Genomic DNA, 16,057 nt, shown 5'->3' on the forward strand with positions numbered 1-16,057 from the left:
TAATATCACCCACCCCATTCACCCACTACCAACTACCTTGATTATAGCAAGCTCGGATGCTCATAGGAACTTCTTAATGTAACAATTGTTAGTGTATGTTATGTACTTCGCAGATGATAGATTCTAGTTGCCTACTGATGTACTGTGTTCTTCATCTGTAACTATGTTTGTAATTAATTGCTATGCTGCTCAAATTGTTAATTGCTATGTAAATCCAATGTAACTACTGTCTGTATATTTTAACTGTGGAGCTTTTTTCCCTGGGCCTCTGCTGAAAATGGACCTACGTCCAGTCGGACACTCCCAGTCAACAAATGTAAATAAGTAAATAAATATATATATATGATGTGTGTGTGTTTTGTGTGTTTTAGCCTATCCTGGTATTTGTGAATATGTTTTGACCCATTCTTAAGTGATCCTATTAAAATGGTCCATAGAAATCATTGCACAGCAGTAAACAAATAAATAAATAAAGGTGCTGGCTGCCTTCCTTTTACGAGAATTGGTCAGATTTAAGTAAAGTCAATTGGATCATGCAAGTCATCTATGTCATCTACAGGGTGTGCAGACTTAGTTTTTTAGGCAAACCAAAGAGAAGAGGACTTTATTCTATGCCTAAAAGAGAAAAAAAAAACACCTTGCTGGCCCCTCTATTAGCAGAAATGCTAGTAAAGGGACCCACAGAAATTTTGCTGTGTGGCCAGGAGGACAGATGGGTTTACTCAAGGTCTTTCCTTGACCCATGCTGTAACTGTCAAGGCTAAAATAAATTCTTGCATTCCAGACTTCAGAATGTTGACCCTGCTTTTGGCCCTCTTGCCCCTCCTAGCCCTTTTGCTACCAGTAGAACTTTAGGATGTCTACGTCCACATTCCTGTTTTCAAAAGACACTGGTAGTACCTCAGGTGTGTAATAGGTGGGTGACCTTTATCAATTTATTTCCATATCCTTTGGTTTGTCTGTTGTGCCCAGAGTTTTTGCATATCTTCTACCACCAGTAATACCACATTGCAAGACCAGTGGCATCCACACACTTTTAACTAGAGAGCCTGATTCAGGTGTAAACAGAAGGAGATGCAGGGAAGACAGTGATCGTCTCAAGAGACTGGTCTTCCTGAACAAGCAGAAGTCAGACTGGTCTTCTCCCTGAGCAAGCAGAAGTCAGATTTATGTCCAGCCAGAACAGTGGTCTTTCTGCTTTCTTTAGGGCCCTGAAGACACCAACACAGCCAAAGCCTAGCTATTACAAGAAAAGGTAGCATCAGTTACTACTTACATGAGTCTAGTTTCCCATTTCAGTCTTACCTTGTGTAAAGAGAGAGACAGAATGTCGACTGTTGCAATTGCAAAACACTAAGGGCATGGCCTTCAGACTTTCTACCCCAAACTAGACATTAACCATGGATTAATGGGGTACCCACACATTGGACTTAAAGGGGAATGGCTGCTGTTGACCCAGGGCGAAGGAACTCCACATAAACATAAAGTAGATGAAGCTTGTTCCACAAGCTGTTAAAGCTTTATGTATGGCATAGAAATCTGGGACCATGAATTTTATAACTGGTAAGACTAGAGTTGTGTGATACATAAACAAACAGGTGATAGATATATTCTTATTTCTGTAGGCTAGCCTTGCAGTCTTGAGAGCAGGCCTTGGAATTTAGTATGCTTCTGAAAGCTTAATTTAGATAGCAAGGAAGAATTCCATGGCAGACCAGTTGAACAGGACAGCAGTGGATCCACATTAGTGGATACTAGACATGGTTACATGCTTGGACCTCATGAATAAGTTTGGGTTCACCAAAGATAGACCTCTTTATGTCTCTGAGTAGCTGACATCTGAAGGAGTTTTGTTCCAGAGCACAAAAAGTAACAGGCCTAGGCAGTGGGATGCCTTCTCCATGAATTGGGCAGGTCTGTTTTTTGTGTGCTTTTCCAGCCGAAACCTTTGCTCCACAGGGTACTTTAACAGATTAAGGAAAAAGGGGCATTATTAGTCTAATTGACACTTCTGATTTAGGCAACACTAGTTTCCCCAGCTACTTCGGATGGCAGGGAAAAACCTCTACCTCTGCCTGAGCATGTGAGCATTTTGATGCAGTGTGGTTATATCTGTAGTACACCCCAAAGTGTCTTCACTCAGACTTGTTTGGAAGATGTGACTATTACCTTTTGGCCTCATTATTTTGAGGACATGCTAAAATCATGAAGGAAGCTAGAAAGCTGCATACCAGGAAATCATACCTAGTTAAATGGAAAAGATCCTCCTCCTGGTGTCAAAGGAGAAGTCAGTATAACCAAAGCCAGTGAGCATACCAGTAGTTATTCACTATGTATCCATGCACTTTTGCTTATGTTATGCCTCCCTGAAGGTGCATGTCTTAGCTCTTTCTGCCTGGCTGTAGATCTCGCACTTAAACCCAGAACCCTAGTCAAACAATCCCTGAAGGGAATACTCCGCCGGTGGCCTCCCAGCAAAAAAAGAGTCTGTAGCTTGTAACTTGAATTTGGCATTGGAAAGTCTTATTTTACCACCTTTTAACCAGCAACAGTGTTATTTGTAAAAAATTCTGACTTGGAAAATTGCTTTCTTCGATTTCATTACCTCTGTTAGAGGGTTTCCTGACTTCAAGAGCTAGTCTTGCAATTGACCCTGAACATTAACCCCCATTTATTTATTTGTTGACTGGGATAGTCCGACTGAGTTAAAGCCCTTTTCCAACTGAGGCAGGGGGAAAAAAAGCTCCTCAGAAGTACACAATAAAAGTTACAAAAAATAGCATTAATGAGAACAATATTAAAGTAGAATGAAATACTCAAGATGGTTACATAATTGTAAAAGCTAAGGTAAATGCACAAAAAAAGAAAAGATAACAGTCTTTAGGAAAACAGTTGCAGTAATGTACAGTGTAGTACACAAGTTGGTAAAATAAAAGTTTTTTTAAAGATTTTTACTGAAGTATTTCTGAAACAAGCAGTCCAACTTCCACTTTCTTCCCTAGTTTCAAATAAGGGGGAAAGTATCCTGCATTCCAAAAATCTATGTAGACAAGTTGAGTTACAACTTGGATAAAACTTAAACCTTTAGAAAATCCAACCAGCTTCTTGCAAGATCATGACAAATTTTCAGTGCTAATTTGTCTGCCTGACCATACCACAAAGGAATATTGCTGAAAGCCAGTTTGAGTGAATATTATTATTGATTTGCTTAAAGTAGTTTCAATGATATTCCATTGCAGTATTGTCTGTCAGGGAGTTTTTGTTTGAGTCATCATGAATCCCTATTTTTCTCCTTTGCAGAAATTCACAATGAGACAGTTTCCAAAAGGCAAGTGCATTGCATCAGTTGTTTTGCAAGTGTATTGTCAAGGTGCCACAGGAAAATGTCAAGCCCCATTCTTCAAGGGGTACAGCAGCTACCACTGACTTCCCCAAAGGATCTACTGCCCTGGACGTTTTACAGGCAGCCACTTGGCCCTTGGTTCACCCCTTCCCAAATGACTACACACTAGATGTGATGTCCAGCTCAAGAGCTATGTTTGCTTCTGCAGTCTTGGAGGGCACTCATCAGTTCTTCTCTAAGCAGTGAGCCAGTTACTCTTCCTGGAAGGAACAGTTTTGGTAGGCTTTCCTATAATGTTAACTGCATCAGTGATTCACTGAAAAAACATAGTGCAATTGTCCGGTCTCTTTCCTTCATTCCTCTCTACGTCATTAGGATGAGTGCTCATGTACCCCTTAGATCTTCTAACTCGTACCTTTTCCCTGTCTTTTCTTGTTCATGTTTTGCAAAATAGGTTTGAATTCTCCATGTCACAGAGTACATCCCTGGGATAGTTCTTTGTTAGTAGCCAACAGTATGGACATGGCTGTATCCTTGTTGAGTGCACCAGAGGTAGTATGTGTGGATGCTTTCCATATTCCAGAAGAGTGGTGCTGAGATCTAAATGTCAGGGTGGAAACTGGATACATCCAGAAGCAGAGAGCCCTTTATTGATGACTGCAGTAGTCACCCCACTCAAACATTTACAGTTGCGGTTGGTAGCCTACAGAACTGTGCTTTCTGAAGGCCTTTGTGTCCGCCACAAGGATGTGAGAAGTACATGATTCTATTAATTTTTTTCTTAGAGTATCCATGAGAAGGAGTCATTTATTCATGCCCAAGGTAGCAATTGAAATAAATTCAAACTGGCCAATTAATCTACCCGTCTTTCTCCCATGTTACTCAAACAAGGATGAATATTTATTGCAAATTCATGTATGTGCACAAGCAGTTAAGATTTCATCTTGATGGAGCAAAGTCTGCCATAAAATAAATTCAGATTTTTGTCTCATTCTTATATGGAAATTAGGTAATAAGGCTTCCAACTTGACTATGATAACATCATTCTGATTATATTTCTTTCTGTTTTTCTTGAGTACAGCAAATCTTTACCAGTTGAGTGTAGTGGTTAGTTTACTTGAGCTGGAGCTACCTTTGAAGTTTACTTTAAGAACACTTCCAGGAAACTCCTGGATGTTATCGCTTGTTCCAGATATCCTTCAAAGTTGTCATTGGCAGTGTTTCCATGAAGAAATCGCTAAGGAGGATGAATATGGGATTCTGTCCCCAAGATGGTTGATGAAACTCCCAGTATAAATACAAAGGTTGTATACTTAAGATAACTACAGATCTGTTTTGGGAGTTTATCTTCTGTCGCTGTACCTACCCCATCAACTACCATAGTCCTTAAGGGACATGAAAAGTTCTAGTCATACATTTGTGTTTAATAGTAGTGTTGCTTGTACAGCTCTTCCATTAATGTAACTACATATATTTTGTTTTTTTGTTTTTTTCAATAGCCTTGAAAATTGCCGTTTAAAACTTTTGCACGGTAGTGTATCTTTTTCTAGAAAACACTGTACAACTCATTACACCAGCAGAAGAACTTTGAGATGCCCAAAACATAGCAGGAAATTGAACTGATTGCTACTGTTTCATACCCATTTCCTTCCATGTAGTGCTACATTTGAGTATTATTTCAGTAATTTTATATTTCAGCTTTCTGTCAGCTTACATTCATGCCTTTTGCTATTCTTGAAGATACACAAGAAACTATTTTCATTGTAGACGTATAATTAAAATGTTTCCATTTTTTTCAGTAGCTTTCTTTCTAAGTTTTAAGGAGAAAAATTGATGATTTTAATTCAGCAGCCTTCTCTCAATAATGCAATGATAGCAGTGCATGCCAAAAAAATGCACACTTCACCATACCAGAGTGCATCTTAAACTGGTCATCTTCAGCTTGCCTTTCCTACTGTCTGTTTCATACAGAAATTCACCTTTTGCTGTCATATTTTTAAATGTACTTTAGTAACCACTACAGCTTAGGATCTGAGTGATATTTCCAGAATACTGTGGATTCAGTTGAACTGCCCACTGCTGAACACCTTCAGCTAATTAGCTGACTTTGCTATGTCAGCAGCTTCTCACACACAGGCAGTTCCTCAGTTGTGCCCCATGTGGGAGGACTGTCCATTGCTGAGACAGCAAGGAGATCTTTCTGCAGTGAAGATTTGAATTTCAGTAGCAGCCCAGGTGTCAAGAGGATCAACCAGGAAAGGGAGGAAATGAGTACATGTCACTGGAGTGCCTTTGTTAGAGGTGGGTGAGGGATTTCTAATTAGTGCTGCACTGCAGTCCCAGATGCATGCAGGAGGAGCTGCAGCTGTGCACTTAAGTAAATGGAGGAAGCAGACACCATGTGCTGATTATAGATATTCATAGAAGTGTTAGCTGACCACAGCTAGACCTGAAGCTGTGTGAGCGCTTGCTTCTTTGTGGTGCAGGGCACGAGATTGTGACAGAAAGCCCAAACTCCAAGCTTTGCACTGCAGTGGCACAGAGGTCACTGGACAGAAAAGGAATTATAAAGAATTGGCATTTGGAAAGGAAAAAAATCATCGACAAAGCATTATTTAGATTGGACAATGGTCTCACCAATGGACTGGACAGTAGTTTACTTATCTGACTAATGGTTGAAGCTTTAGAATGTATAATAGAAGCTGATAATGTTTTCTAGTCACTGACATCAGATACTGTAATTTTCTTCACCTTTAGTAATTTGTGTCCCAAGCTTAAGACACTATTGATGAACCTTGACAGTCGTACTGTCTTGCATGACCAGACTGTAGAGAGCATTTCCAGTTGGTAAGAGACAGTTAAGGTAATGACCATTAAGGACTATATTGTTTTCTATACTGGCACATAGTTTTTTTTTCTTTTATCTGCAGAAGGCTAACTAACATTTGTGAAATGGCTGGAACATTTTTATTTTCGGTTTGTCAAACATTGTGTATTTTGGACAGAAGTTTTGTGTCTTTCGGCTTTTCCCAGTTAGGGGTCGCCACAGCGGAACTCCGGTCCGCTAATGATTGGCAGTTGATTTTTACGAACCGGCTTGCCAGACCTGACGCACAACCTTCAACTAAGGTACGCCCATTTACGCATGTCTCCACGCAGAAGACGCTCTAGCTGAGAATCGAACCGGACAGCATCTTACTGTGAGGCGACATCGCTACCGCAGCACAACCACCGCAGAGGTATTTTGGACAGAAGTATTCTTATAAAGTTCAATAATTTTAGCTGTAAACAAAAGCTGTTTCTTTCAGTAAATCATTCATGTATAAGAATGTTTTTTGTTAATATTCTCTTTCCTGCAAACAGAAACAGTATAACTTATATATTGCAAAGTCCAGGAGAGATGCTTTTAGTCTGTATGGAGGATACGGCTTGTGTTTAGAGTTGTGCTTCTGTAGGGAATGACGAGGCTAGATTTGTGTCTATATTGGGAGGACCATTCTTTGTTTTCTGTTGTGAAATATTTTGCCCTTAGGGGAGGTAGCTGTCCAAGGTTTGCTTTGCTTGCACGTGATTCAAAGGGGGGGGGGGGGTGAAAAAAAATTGCAGTTGTCTGCAGCTATTTAAGGCATTTGGATGTATGTAATACAGCAGTGCTCAGTTTCAGGGATTGTCTTGCTGTCTGTATTTATAGAGAGGTACTGTGCTGTCTTTCACCAGAAAAAATTGCACCAGTGTCTGTCATTTGTTCAGTAGTACTGAGAACACTGCCTCATATTAACTGAGGTCTTTAATGACATCACTTCTCAAAAACCACATCCTGGAAATGTAAACACATCAGGCTTGGAACTGTAGACATTCTTGGAAGCTGTCATCCTTTTGTGCATTTCACTTGTACTACTTTCTGTGTTTGACACTAATGTTAATGCTGCCATTAAAGAATGGAGTCACTTTTGCTGTTCTAACATTAAAATACAGAAAAGTGACAACTCCTTCATTTATTTGTGCCTGCTGTTTTGGTACATATCACTTTGCACCTGTACCATTTGCTACATCTGTTTAGACCTGCCTGTGTATCATAGGTTCATAGGTTGCTACTAGGCTATCAGCCCTAGGGCCTATACAAGCCTAGCCATAACAATTCCCTGGCTCATTGAGCTTTGTTAAACTTTTCATAAAAGAAAAGTATTCTCTTGAAATATCTGAAATACATAGTTTTTTTTTTAATGCCCATAATTCCTGACATGTTGGGCAGTATGTGTTTTACTCTCAAGATGTACAGCACTATAGTTTTGTACTGAATGAAGCAGTATCAAGTTTCCCATATTAAGAATTTATGAGCATTTTATGTCTTCAATGTATGTTGGATGTTTAAAAGCACTTTTTCATTTTTTATGAAAAGTTGAAGAACATCTTTGTTTCCTATGGAACAGAAGTCTTTCAAAATTGTCTTGATACCATAAATTGGTTTTAAGAGTCAATTTGTAGTTTGTTAGTGCAGCTCAGAATGTTGGTATGTACACAGGAAGTCGTGTATTACAACGACAAGGCACAGAAATACTGTCAGCTCCTGCCAGAAGAAAAACTAGTGAAACTGTCCGTATCCATTGTGTGGTCTCTGATTTCATAGGTTTGACCTGCCTGTGTATCATAGGTTGCTACTAGGCTATTGGCCCTAGGGCCTGTACAAGCCTAGCCATAACAATTCCCTGAATATTTCTTCCCACAATATTTACTTCCCTGGACCCCTGTCTAGCAGGCGACTGACGTGATCCCCGGGGTGAATTTCCTATCTCCCATCCAATCGTCAAGGCTCCTTTTGAAGAGGGCCAAGGAGGTGCTGTGCTTGATATGTATGGGCAGTCTGTTAAAGAGTATGGAGAGTCTCTGGGTCAGGAACCTATCCCTTGAGCATGTTTTGTTCATTGTGATGACAAGGTTTAGATCCCTGGAGCGTGTGGCTCTGAGGGATTGGGATTTCTTTAAGTGGAGAATGTCCAACAGCTCATGGTTTGACATGGCCTTGTATGTTAAGCAGATATCGCCTCTGAGTAGATGATATGCCACAGAGTATTGCTGGAGTTTTTTTTAGACGGTCAGCATACGGCATCTGCTTTAGGCCTGTGATTCTTTTAGTGAGGTATTTCTGCGGCCTTTCCAGCTGTTGCAGATGTCTTGAGGTACATACCAAATGGGGCATTGTACTCTATAATGGGTCTAATGAGGGATGAGTACAGTGGGACAATGTCCTCCTTTTTTCTGGATGAAAAGCCCTTTTGGATTCTTTGATTTCTGTGATCAATAGCCCTTGAGTAAGGGGTCACACAGCATTGTTATGCTCTAAAAAAAGGGCAGACAAGTAGTATGTCATGCCACTGAGAAAGAAATGAAGTGGCAATTCCTCCATAGGCTTGCCATCACTGTGTAGTTTCAAGGCTTGTTCTCATGTCCAGCTGCCCATTTTTATGGAGCTGTAATAATCTATGAGAGTACTGGTATGTTTAGAAACAGTTAGTGTTGTACTGATGATGTCAACACAAACTGTAGAACTGCTGTCGTAGTTGGTACCATACTGTATAGTTTGAACTTCTTGGTGCCATCAGCTAATGCATTGCTAAAATTTCTAGCAGAATTTATTGTGTGGACTTTTCAGCTGTGGCAGATGTTGAAAGACCATCAGTTTTTGAGCACCTGTTTCGGTATGTATGGTTGTTTCCGTATGCTTTACTCAGTCTTTGACTAATAAATGTGGAATGCTGCCTGAAAAAGCTTTTGGAAGGTTAGTAGTATGGTCATACATTTAACTCCTGTTGTATGGGATATTCACAAAACACAGCTGGAACATATCTCCCAGGAAGAGAAGGAAGTTCCTTGGTATTTAGACTCTTGAAGCTTCAGGGTATATGCTGCATTTATTCATGTTATTTTTGACCATGCATAAGATTTTGCAGACTTTCCATGTCATATCTACTTTACTACTTTCACCCTGCATTAATAATTAGCTTATGTGTTATAATAATTAGCTTATGTGTTATAAATTCAAGACATTTAGACTCTTGAGAGCTATTACCTTCTTTGAAACTTGGTGATGTGATTTTATGATGGTAATGAAGTATAGATTGATGACCAACAGGTGTCCACCATGCATTCTAATAGTCTTTTACATTGTCCATGTGAGAAGATGTTAAGTCACGGAGGACAAGGAAAATAATTTTGTGTGGTCCTTTTTGGAACACTTGTTATGGGTTTGAGACCTTTCTCTTGTATTCATTTCCTTTGTGCTCTTGACCTGTACTTTATTATGCACAACCACACTGGCAAGAAATTGGTTGCGTGAGGACTTTTTGTGGAGCATTATGGCCATCTGTTTGGAACTCACTGAGTTCCAGTAACAAGGCATTAAATACAGGTGCAAGCCAATGTAGTGTAGCTAAAGGGCAACTGGTATGCGTGGTCTGTGGTGATGTGTACTGCCTAAAACTGGTCAGCAGCGTGAAAGATTACTAGGATGCCAGACTGATGACTGTGACAGAGCAGGAGTAAGAGTTAAAATTCTGCAGCAGAAGTATAGAGAGGGTCCCTCCTGAGGAGTCTGTACTGCAGCCTTGGCTGTACTTTATATGTAGCATTCTTTGACTTGCTGTCACATCACCCATTTCTTGGGCTGGAAAGGATGTGACATGAAAAGGTTTTCCTTCCCTTTTCATCAGTTTACAATCCTTGGATACCAGTTAACCGGATTTAAGAAGGTACATTGCTGCAGTCATAACACATTTTTATCTCAACTTTGTTTAATAAATTCTTCTGTGCAGAGTTTTTCAGTGCTGGCTGTGTTGGAATACTATATATTGTCAGTTGCAAATAGGTCTACTGCACTGAATGTGTGAAAAGCACTCTTTGATAACGAGGTCACTGTATGGGAAGGAATTTCTCCTTTCCCAAGGATGAAGACTGCCAAAGAAATCCCTTTTTCACCAAGATGCATCAGTCTTAGACATGATAAGCCCCTCCCTCCATATAAGGATGGAATTTGCTCCTCATATGAATGCAGGCTTCAAAAATGGGCACACACACTGTCTCTCGTTTTTCTGTGTAGTTGGAGTTTCAATTCCTGTATTTATTTATGAGATGAAACTGCATGCCTGCAGTCTTCTCCAGTAGCCTTTAGTTTTGATCAGCATTTTTCATAAGATTACTCTGCTTTTTTTTTCTCTTCCTCAGAACAACTACTAGGAGTCAACATGATTTTTGTTGTTGTTTTGTTTCTTATGTCTACATTCATTTAGAAACTTTATATTTTTTTCCTTTGTACATTCTTTTTTTTTTCAATAATCCTTCTTTTATTCTTTTCAAATATACTAATACAAAACTACTACATATATACAATATGTACATGAATGCTTCCAACAGTTACACAAAACATTGTATATTAACATAAGTTATTGAATAGGTAATACAACAGGAAAAATGTCAATCTGTAATATTAATACAACCTATATCTAATCTAAAATTGAATCTATACTACGAATATGCATCCTGAGAAAAAGTGGATAGTAACCTCTAGGCCAACACAATGTTAAAGATTTGCTCCCATATTTTTGTGTTATTTATACTTTTCTTGTGGTCCTTAATTACTAATATTTGTGCTAGAATATGTCTTATTGCTAGCGTTTTAAAATTTTCCCAAGAAGTCTGGGCTGGGTTCAACCAGTTTGTTGCTATGTAAAGTTTCATTAATAAGCAAATATTTATAAGTATGATCCTTTGTGATTTATCTAAATTATTCGGGGGAATATGAAGGATCATAAATTCCCAAGAAAGTGTTGAGTGTTGGTAGCCCATTTTTTGTAATTGAAGCTTTAAAGAATTCCAAAGTTTAAAAATGCATTTACAACTCCAGAACATGTGTAAAGGTCAGCCGTCTGATCTATACAGTACGGACAATTAGGAGAGTTCTTTGAGTTAAATTTATGAAGAGTAAGACGGGTATAATACGCATTATTAAAAATCATCAGTTGAGTGAATAATCATTTTTGTAGGGATACTGACTTTAGTGTTAAGTTAATTGCTTTCAAAATCCTACTGACATCAACCAATATTAATTTTTCCTTCCAGTAATTAGATAGGAGAATGTGTTTGTTATATTTCATCTCTTTTATCAATTTATATGAGGCAGTTATATATTTACTGTCCTGTATCAGAGTTTGCCATAAATTGCGGCAAATGTTTAGGTCTTCTTCTCTAACTTTAAAGTTACTGAAATAACTTATAGCAAGATCTTTTAATTGCCTCATGATAATTAGATATGAAATAGGAAGATTCATTTCTCTTAAAATATCTTGTATTGACACACCAAGAAAGGGGTATAAATCAAGTATAGTTAAATCATTTATTAGTGGGAATTTCTTTAAATCTATCAGTTGATTACCAATTGTTAAATATGGGTTCTTGTGGAATGGTTGAAATGTCATCATATACTGTAACAGGTTTAAAGAAGTAAAGAGATTTTGAACTGAAGTTACATATACTTTAACATGTTCCATCAAGTCATATTTACTGAGAGTTCCTTTATTTAAAAAGGGTAATGCTTTACAATTAATTTCCACTCCAGTTACATGTTTATGAGTCAGGATCAACCACTTGGGTGACCATCTCAGACTGGATCTATCAAAGTGAATCACTCTTAAAATTCTGTTAGCATTTATTATTAAATAATAGGTTTCAAAATCCGGTAAATCTAAACCTCCCCTACTTTTCAGAGTCATCAGATGTTCTTCATCTCACATTGCTGCAGTCCTAACACTTGGGTAGTCCGCTGTCCCAGTCGGCCCGAATACCAAAGTATAAGGCTGACGTCGGTCAAGGCGCATTTGTCTGACATCAGGATGTCAGGGTACAAATGCGCATGACCGACGTCATATCCTCAGTCTTTTTTGCCGCATGGTCCGATGCAGAAGCAGTATTGCGAGTGCAGGTTGGCGTTCTGAAATTTTCTGAAGTCGGAGTTTCAGACCGAATCAAAGTTGGCTAAGTACCCGTTGGGAATATTTTGGTTTTTCTTGCCTCAGTATTTAACCGGATGTCAGAAAAAGTGAATAACTGTATTTCTTGTGGGAAACAGATACCTCATAGAGATTACCATACATTGTGTATACCTTGCTTAGGGCCTGAGCACGACATTGTTGGCTGTCGCTCTTGTGCTAGATTTAACAAACGCACTATTAAGAGAAGATTAGATTGTGCCAGGTTAGTTTTTGGGAAGCGTTGTAATTACAACATGCCGCCGGATGCTCCGGCGCCGCTTAAATCTAAAAGCGCAAAGACAAAGCAGCGAAGCCTAGGGTAGAAGAACCGTCTGTCCCGGACGTCGGTTCTTTAGAGGGCTCGGTGGAGCCGGTGGTTCTACCAGAAGTTCCTTTGGATTCTCAGGGAGAGACTTTACTGTTACAAGATGTGTCCTCTCAGGAGGTAGGCCAGGCTGAAGGGGCTTCTCAGGTAGCTGTTCTCCCTCCCTTCCTAAGGTGGTTAGGCCCTCCCTTCTGTTTCCAAGGCTCCTTCTAGAGGCCGGCCAGGGTTAACTTCAGTGGGGTCTCCCTAGTTCTTCAGGGTCTCTGCCTAAGAAACATATGCTTAAAATGGCAGAAGATTTGATTACTATGATTAGAGGTTCTTTACCCCCCCCTGATAAGAGGCCTAGGGTGGAACCTGAGCTTGAGAGTTTTGAGCAGTGTTCGGAGGCTTCTGAGTCTTCGGCTGAAGACTTGCAGGAGTATCCTCCTTATTCTGATTCTGATGTAGATGACTCTACACCTTCAGCTTCTCCTCCTGAAGATTTTTCTTTTTCAGAGACTCTTCATTGCATGAGGGAGCATTTTAAATGGGAAGGTCAAGATTTCTCTGATTCTAGGAAAAGGCTTAGGGAATTTTTGTTTCTACCCCAGCATAGGCCTTTAGCTATACCTCCTGTTCTGGATGTGGTAGAGGATGTTTTTGCAGAGGCTTCCCTGAACCCTGATTCTTTGCCTCCTGCCCCAGTTAAACCGGACAGGTATTATAGAGTGCCTGAGGCTCATAAGTATCTTTTTAAGAGTCCTAGGGCAGACCCAGAAACTGTTTCTCAGGGCCCTAAAGGGGTTAAGGCTTCTGTTGTTAAAAATCCTGTTCCTTCTGATAAAGAGGCAAGGGCTTTGGATAGATGGGGGAAAAAGGTGTATACTTCTTCCACTTTAGCCATGAGGGCTTTGAATTGCCAGTTTCACATGTTGAAATACCAAAATTATCTCCTTTCACAATTGAAGTCTAAGGTAGATGCTCTGGCGGAAGGTATTGAGTGTAAAGAGTTGCAGGATTTGGTTCATGTTTCTGAACAGGTGGGTAAGCATTCCTTGCATTGTGGTTTTGATGCTGTACAGGCCTCTTCGAGGGTGGCAGCCACTGGTTCTGTTCTTCGCAGGCACGCCTGGCTGAGGGATCAGAATTTAGCTGAACATGTAAAGACAAGGATTTTAGATGCTCCTTTACAATCTGATGTGTTGTTTGGTGCGCCTGTGGAAACAGTTTTGAAGAAAATGGAGGACAAGGCTGTCTATGCAGACTGTTAAAGATTTTTTGCAGGTTCAGCCTCCAAAGTTTAGTAGAAATTGGCCTACTAAGGGGTGGACTTATCCTTCTTATGATTCTCAGTCTAGGGGTAGATCTAGACGTGGTAGGGGCAGAGCTCAAGGTTCTTTTAGGCCTAGAACAGGCAGTTCGCCTGCCCAGTCTTCTGGTGAGGGCAGGGGTCAGTCCTTTCGTAAGCAGACCCAATGACTTGCCTTTTCAGCTGCCAGAGCCTTCTCGTCTGGCAGCACCTTTGGGAGGAAGGCTGGCACTTTTCAAAGAAAATTGGAGTGTTATTACCCAAGACAGATGGGTATTGGATATCGTTCACCACGGTTACAGGTTTTATTTCCATACCTTGCCTCCATTCAAAGGCATGCCAGACATTCCTCCTATACAAAGAAAAGAGGCTCACAAGCAAATTTCTCTGTTGCTCCAGATAGGGGCCATTCAGCCGGTTCCTGTGCCAGAAAGGGGCCTAGGATTTTATTCTCGCCTGTTCCTAGTACCAAAAAAGGGGAACACGTGGAGACCAATTTTGGATTTGTCTATCCTCAACACTTATTTGGACATTCCCAAGTTCAAAATGTTGACGTTACAACAGCTTTTACCTCTGCTGGGCAAAGATCACTGGATGGTAACTTTAGATCTCAAGGAGGCTTACCTTCATGTGCCTATCAGACTCAGTTGCAGGAAGTATCTGCGTTTCCGAGCTGGAAATTCACATTATCAGTTCTCTGCATTGCCCTTTGGCTTATCTACTGCACCCAGAGTATTCACAAAAGTTCTGGCTCCAGTTGTAGCTTTTTTCAGGCTACAAGGAATACAAATCTATCCTTACTTGGACGACTGTCTGATTCTGGCTCAAGAAAAGGACGAGCTTCTTCAGCATCTGGAATATGTGATAGCAGTGCTAAGATGCCTGGGGTATTCTGTGAACGAAATAAAGTCCAGTCTAGTACCCTCTCAAGACATGTGCTTTCTGGGTGTGAGACTGAATACAGCAGCCCAGATGGCCTTTTTAACCCCGGACAAACAAAAGAGTCTATCCCTTTACTTCCATCAACTATCTCATCAGTCCGTGCTGACTGCAAGGACAGTCCTTCAAGCATTAGGGTTCATGGCATCTTGTATTCTGGTGCTTCCCAATGCCAAACTGCATATGAGGAAGCTGCAATGGTATCTAAAAAATGTATGGACACAGCACTGCCAGGATTTGGACACTGTCATTCCAATAATACCTTGCATTCAAAAGGAATTTTTGTGGTGGGCTCAGGAATGTCACCTAAACAAGGGACTCTCTGTGACCCGGCCAGAGGCGAGTCAGATTCTAACGACAGATGCCTCAGACATAGCTTGGGGAGCTCATCTGAATGGAAGGTGGATACAAGACAAGTGGCCTGCCAGACTACAGCACCTACATATCAACATGAAGGAGATGTTAGCAGTCCAGTTTGAATTAATGGCTTTCAAGGAGTTACTTCTTCCAGGGCAGGTGTTGATTCTAACAGACAACACTACTGTCATGTGGTACATCAACAAGCAAGGGGGAACACATTCTTATCCTCTATGCAGGCAAGCAATGATTTTGTGGGAGACTGCGCTCAGCTTGCAGCTAAATCTACAGGCAAGGTTTCTGCCAGGAGCACAGAACTCCTTAGCAGATGTGTTAAGCAGGCAAATCATGGATCCCCACGAGTGGAAACTGGATCTTCATGTATTTCGACAATTGACAGTGTCCTGGGGAACTCCAGACATAGATCTGTTCGCTTCTCCACTAAACCACCAGCTGCCAAAGTTTTGCACGAAAAGGTTTCATCACACAGCTTGGAAAGTGGATGCTCTTTCACTCAGTTGGGAAAATCTTCATGTGTATGCCTTTCCACCTCTGCCTCTCCTCCCAAAGGTACTCCTAAAGGTCAGACAAGACAAGCCAAGGATGATTTTGATAGCTCCAGATTGGCCTCGCAACACTAGTACCCATTACTGAGGAATCTGGTAAGGAAGCCTCCATGGCCTTTACCTTTAATTCCACACCTTTTGTCTCAGAGGGACGGTCATCTCCTCAATGTCAAGCTTCACTCTCTTCATCTAACAGCCTGGCATATTCTGTTTTGA

The sequence above is a fragment of the Protopterus annectens genome, chromosome 9.part0, assembly GCF_019279795.1.
Source record: "Protopterus annectens isolate FY-2018-M chromosome 9.part0, PAN1.0, whole genome shotgun sequence".
Classification (NCBI taxonomy): Eukaryota; Metazoa; Chordata; order Ceratodontiformes; family Protopteridae; genus Protopterus; species Protopterus annectens.